The sequence below is a fragment of the Arachis ipaensis genome, chromosome B6, assembly GCF_059453495.1.
Source record: "Arachis ipaensis isolate K30076 ecotype BB chromosome B6, ASM5945349v1, whole genome shotgun sequence".
NCBI classification, from domain to species: Eukaryota; Viridiplantae; Streptophyta; class Magnoliopsida; order Fabales; family Fabaceae; genus Arachis; species Arachis ipaensis.
In genome coordinates, this window is record NC_142441.1 from 121,924,903 (window position 1) to 121,931,568 (window position 6,666).

The window sequence follows — 6,666 nt, forward strand, 5'->3', positions numbered from 1 at the left end:
ACCGGTTAGTTTGTGGGTTATAAATTCCGCACCAAGTTTTTGGCGCCGTTGTCGGGGATTAATTGTGATTAACAACTACTAGTTGATTGATTACTTAGATTAGACTTTTTCTTTATTTAATTTCATTATTTTATTTTTACTTTATATTTTTTTCTTTTTCAAAATTTTTCTATATAAAAAAATGAATTTAAAAGAAAAAAATTTAATATCTCTTTTTGTTCTTTTTTCTTAGCTTTTCTGTTTACTACATGGTGTGTTTAATTCTGTTTGGTGTTTTGTGCTATGGAAAATAATGGAGAGAGATCATATGGGCACTCAAGGAGTGATTCATATTATTGTGAATGGAGGAATTACCCAAATTTTGGTTGGAAAAGTCAAGACCAAGGAAACTTCAGTGCTCCATGTTCCATCTATCAAGAACCACCATCTCCATATTCATACCAAGAATCATCCTCCTCTTTTTATTCATATCAAGAGCCACCATCTCCTTATTCATACGAAGAATCATCTTCTTTTTACTCATATCAAGAGCCATCTCTTTATTCATATCAAGAACCATCATCTCTTGAGCTTCTCATGAAAGAATGCATACATGATATGAGGATGAGTATAAAAAATATAGAGAAACATGCGGAGTTGATTATCAAGCACCTGGACAAGATACAAGCAAATTTCTTCCCAAGAGATACAATGCAAGATCCCATGGAAGAAAGTGAGGAAATCAATCAAAAAAATTCGTACTCCGGTGAATTAGAGAACTTTTTACCCTCACGCATGGAAGAAGAAGAAGATGCACAAACAAAGGAGGAAGCCATGCACACTCCATGCTTGCACATTCCAATAATTCAGGAGATAGCCATACAAGTCCCTTCAATTTTATGCATGCAAGCTCCTGAGAAGAAAAATCTAAATGCACCGCCCACATTTGAATTGAAGCCTTCTTCCCCAACACTTGAATATGCTTTCCTTGGTCCTAGTGAATTAGAGAGTTGTATGGGAGTTGCTTTTTGGTGGGTATCATTTTTCTCCTCATGTCCACTGAAGTCATTTCTCTTAACCAACTGGAAGAAGAGGAAGAAATTCAAGAACCAGCTGTCAAGCTAGTGATGTTAAAAAAGCGCTTGTTGGGAGGAAATCCAACGTTAGATAATTTCTTTTCATTTATCTTTTTGCTTTGCTTCATGTTGCATATGTATTTCATGGATCAAGTTTGGTGTTGTTACATGAACATGATACTTGCATTTCACTGGGTACTTAGCCCAGACTTTTATTGATAGTATCACACTAAGTTTGGTGTTCTCACAACAAGTTTGGTATTGCCATACTTCACCTATGCAAGATCCACTCCCTCCAAGCCAATACATTAGCAACATGTTTATTTTGCTTTATTTTATTTTACCTTTTATTTTATTTTTAATTTTGTTTGTTTGATTTGAATGATCTTCCGCCTTGCTTCTTTATATCCACTAGACATCATGATTATTCCAATTTCTATCACCACGATTTTTTTTGTTGCTTGAGGACAAGAAACCATTCTAAGTTTGGTGTTGGAGGCTATGCTCTACATAGCTTAAAAGGGGATAAAGAAGAAGATGATGAAAAGAAAGGCAGAGAGAACTAAGGTTGTTTCCTTCTTTTTTTGATTATATGCATGTGTGTCCTTCCTTTTAGATAAGTATAGTCTAGTTTTGAATTGTAACATATTGTCTTTACATCATAACTATCATCTTAAAATTTGTGAGTCAAAGCAATTAAGCATCATGATCATTAACAAACAGGGTAATTAAAGAAGAAACCAGCATGAGCATATGAGTATTGGAAGGCTAGCATGACTATTTTTGCTCAAACACATTTGAATTTTGTTTGATTGAAATTTTTATCTAGAACACTTTATAAAATCTTTGAAATTTTGAAACCCTTAAAGAAGCTTGTCCATAAATGATCAAGTAAAGAAAGGGGAATGAGAAATTTGAAGGCTCTAAGTACCAATGACAACTCATTAGTTAAGTACTTGTGGTGTTTATGTATCAAGCAAAAAGCTTGAAAACAAAACACTTAGAGTCAAGGCTAAACTCAAGTGTAAAGCACTCTCTCAAAGCTCAAGGCTCTGAGCATCAATAATTAGAGAGTAAAGAAAAGAAACAAAAAGCAAAGCTTAAAAAGTTCTCTAGTTATATGCTTGTGGTGCTTATGTATCAGGTGGTAATACTTAAAAACAAAGCATTTAGAGTCGAAGCTATAAAAACAAATGGTGCAAAGCACCTAAGATGCTAAGAAAAGAAACAATTGAAAAGCTTGTTTCAAAGAAGGAATATAAGAAAATATTCCATAAAGTGATCAAGATAAAATCATCAATCATTTGAAATTCTTTTGTGAGTGTTGCATGCATAGTAAACTTGCCAACCATGAATATTAAAATTGCTATTCTTCTCGTATTGGATTATCAATTTATATTGCATGATTCTTTGTTTGCTTGAGGACAAGCAAAGTTTAAGTTTGGTGTTGTGATACGTGAGCATCTTTCCTATCTTTTCCTAGTGAATTTGCATTTGAATTATTAAGTTTAATCAAGATTTAAATACTTTTTAGCCACTATGAATTCTACTTTGATTTTTGTGCAATTTTGTTTATTTCAGGTAGCATTCAGATGGATTTAACGGTGTAACACCCTACCATACAGAGTCTTATGCTTAAGTCATAATTCAGAGATGGCAAGGTATTACGACCTCTAAAACAAAAATTTAGTACGTATAGTAGTATGAATAATTGATTATAACTAGGAGCCTTTGTAGAAAAAGGGGTAAACAAAAACCGTAACTCGAACGCGCAACACTCCGATCGATAACGTAACGAGCAAAGGATAAGCTAACGCAAGATCATATATATGAAGAGTGTCAAAAACGGGAATATCAAGACTCAAAATCTGGCTGCGAAGATAACCGGTCCGAGCATAGCAATATATACATATAATAAAATAAGGAAAACCCCAAAGTAAACCCAAAGGGACACAAATATAGAAATCTATTCTCCAAAATCCCCTCTAGAAGGAGTCATCACAGTTTGTATTATTTAATGGAGATAAAAATATCTAAACAAGATATATAAACCAAAACGGAGCCCCAAGAGCAAAGGATCTTCGCTAATCCAGAAGTCTCCAGCATGCCTTAACGAGAAGCCTCGCGTCTTGCATCTGAAAACCACAAAACGCATGGGTGAGAACCAGAGGTCCCCAGCACGGTAACAGCTTCCACATATATAATACATAATAATAGAGGAAAGCCGAAGGCAAATCCTAGAACTTCCTCCAGATAATATCAAAGCTTATAAACAAACTAAACCGTAAGTGGCAACTGACTAAAGATCCTTCAGTCTAACTAATACTTCCCTTTCCAATTCCTTCAGACCTCCCAACCACCAGCAGGAGTATAATATAGCAAACACAGTTATATCAGACAAGAGATTTACAAATAGGAACAGATAAGGCATTTAGACAATTAGCAAGTAATATGCAGTCAAATAGGCAATCTCAAACAATTCATGTAGTATGCTTATGATGCATGCCTGTCCCTAGTGGCTGATGATATCATCTGTCGGTTATATAGCCAACCCGACAAGTCCTGGTAGCTAACCATTGGATTGTCCCTCTGTCGCGCATCCCCAACTCGAGTTATACTCATCATAAACTTGATCATAATCATTATCCATATCCATCACCCTCACTGGTGAATATTTACGGGGGCGAGCTCATCCGGGCCTTTCACAGTGCCTGGCCACACTTACGACATAGGGTCAAAAGAGCTTCGAGTCTCAACCTGGAGCACGTGGTGGCTAGCCACTGCTTCCTCCCAGGGAAACCCTCATCTCCGATGGTGGAAGTGCAAACATTCACAATTCATTCAACAGCATATATGCATTTATACTTAACCATAAACATGTCTCTGCCGTAACACGGCGATAATCCAGCCATCCGGCTCATGGTTAAATCCATAACCAACCAATTCATTAACAATTACGGCCCTTCGGCCCATGGCATAACAAGCACTTCCACCGCCATCCTCCGCATCTCACATAATCATCTTTGATCCTCATTGATCATTCATTCTTTCCCTTGCTTCACTCGCAAGTTACCACATTCACCAGCCCTTTTTCTCATGCTAGGCATATTATAATGATTTAAGACATAAGTGGTGAGATCGGAGGCTTAGAAGTATGAAATTTGGCTTTTAAAACTCAAAAATCAACTTTGGGATGAAAACAGGGCCATGCGTACGCGCACTCCACGCGCACGCGTGGATGGCCACAAAACTCATCGACGTGCAAGCGTCATACGCGCGGGCGCGCGGGTTGAAAAATAGCAAAACGACGCGCGAGCGTCAACCACACGTACGCGTGGGTGCTCTTGCGCCCCTGGCACAACTCTGGCACAAATCTCTGGAAAATGGCTGGGCATTTGGTGCAGCGCATCGACGCGCTCGCGCACACCACGCACACGCGTGGATGGTGCTTTCTCGAAGGACGGCGCGTACGCGCCAGGTGCGCCCACGCGCGGGGGGTCATTCTGCTAAAAATTTTCTAAGTTAAAAGCTGCAGAATTCACAAATTCAACCCCCAATCTTCCGACGGACATAACTTTCTCATTTTAAATCGTTTTTCACCCGTTCTTCGAACGGCATGGACATCCCGAATCCAATTTCATTTCTAAATAGATTTGGCACAAATCAGAGATCCGTAGTCCAAGTTATGTCCCGTCAAATTATGCCCAAAAACCATGTTTTCATACAAAACTATAAAGTGCCATTTTCAAAACAAGCCACTTTCAACTCTTTTCAAAATCAATCAAAACATGCCAATTTCATCCCTTTTCTTTGAAATCAATCAAAATGTACCAAAATCAACATCAAGCCATCCTCAACTCATACATTGACATTTTACCAAATTTCCCAAAATCACTATCCAACCCTTTTAACACTTCTCAATCAAATGGCTAAAGGACAAACACAATATCATGTCATACGTCCTCCCTCATCCCAATTTCCAATAATACCATTTCCAATCAACCATCATTATACATAATCAACATCATACTCACCATCAACATGGTACCACTCACCAATTCAACCTTAATCATTCATCAAGCATATATCACAACATGCATTTTCTCATATATTACACAATCAAGGCATCAATATTCATAATCACATATATGATCACATCATATATCTCAACCATTTAACAACATCAACCATTCAATGCCTATCTTAGGGCCTCTAGCCTAAGTATTTCCTACCACATTACATATTAGATACGGGAAACCGAAACCATACCTTAGCCGATTTCCCATGCTCCACCGGAGCACTGACAAACCCCAATTTGACGGTTTGTTTTGCATTGAATTTAGAGTATTTTGATAACCTTTTGTCACATTTAGCCTAGGAATTAGCATGATTTTGTTATCTCTCCCATATTTGTGCTTAAGTGTAAAAACATGCTTTTTAAGCCTTATTTTGATGAATTCTAGTTCCTCTTTGATTCCATAAGATGCCTTGATATGTTTGCTAGTAATTCCAGAATTGAAATAGGCTAGGCATGGATCAAAGGAAGCAAGGAAGGAAGCATACAAGTGGAGAGAAGCATAAAAAGTCAAAGAAGCAAAGTCAGCCATGCACGCGCACGCGCACAAGGCGCTCGCGCGCACATCGCAGAATTAGCCAGGGACGCGCACGCGTACCGTGCGCGCACGCGTCGATGAGGGCACATGACCTCACTAATGCAACACGTGCCTGGCGATTTGAGAGGGTTTCTGAACCCATTTTTGGCGCCAAATTGCGAAGGGAAAGGAATAAAAGGATGAAGGATTAAGGGGAAGGCATCATCATCATCATCACTTTTGGACTTATCATCATCACTTCAAACCACTAATCACTTTTAGTTTAGAGTTTTAGAGAGAGAAGCTCTCACTTCTCTCTAGAATTAGGATTAGGATTAGGTTTAGTTCTTAGATCTAGGTTTTTAATCTTTGCTTTCTTCCACTTCTACATCTCAATTCCTTGTAGTTACATTCATCTTCTTCTATTCTTTTATTGTAATTTCCTTTATGTTGTTCTTATATTTTGTTGTAGATCTAGTATTGTTCCTTCTACTTTCTTCCAATTCAATAAGAGGTAATTCATAATAATTGTTCTTCTTTGTTTTTCTATTGTTGATCTCTTGCCTTTGTAGTTGTAGATTCCTTTAATTCTTGCAATTAATAATGTTTACTTCTATTGCACTCTATGTGTTTGTTGAAATACCTCTTTTAGTTTTAGTGTAGATTTTGTTCCTCTTGGCCTAGGTAGAGTAATTAGTGACACTTGAGTTATCTAATTCCTTTGTTGATTGATAATTGGAGAGATTGCTAATTGGTTTGGAGTGCACTAAAGCTAGTCTTTCCTTGGGAGTTGGCTAGGACTTGTGGCTCAAGTCAATTCATCCACTTGACTTTCCTTTAATTAGTAAGGGTTAACTAAGTGGTAGCAATGAACAATTCTCATCACAATTGAGAAGGATAACTAGGATAGGACTTCTAGTTCTCACACCTTACCAAGAGCCTTTTATAGTTGTTAGTTTATTTTCATTGCCATTTACTTTTCATGCTTCTTATCCAAAACCCCAAAATAACTCATAACC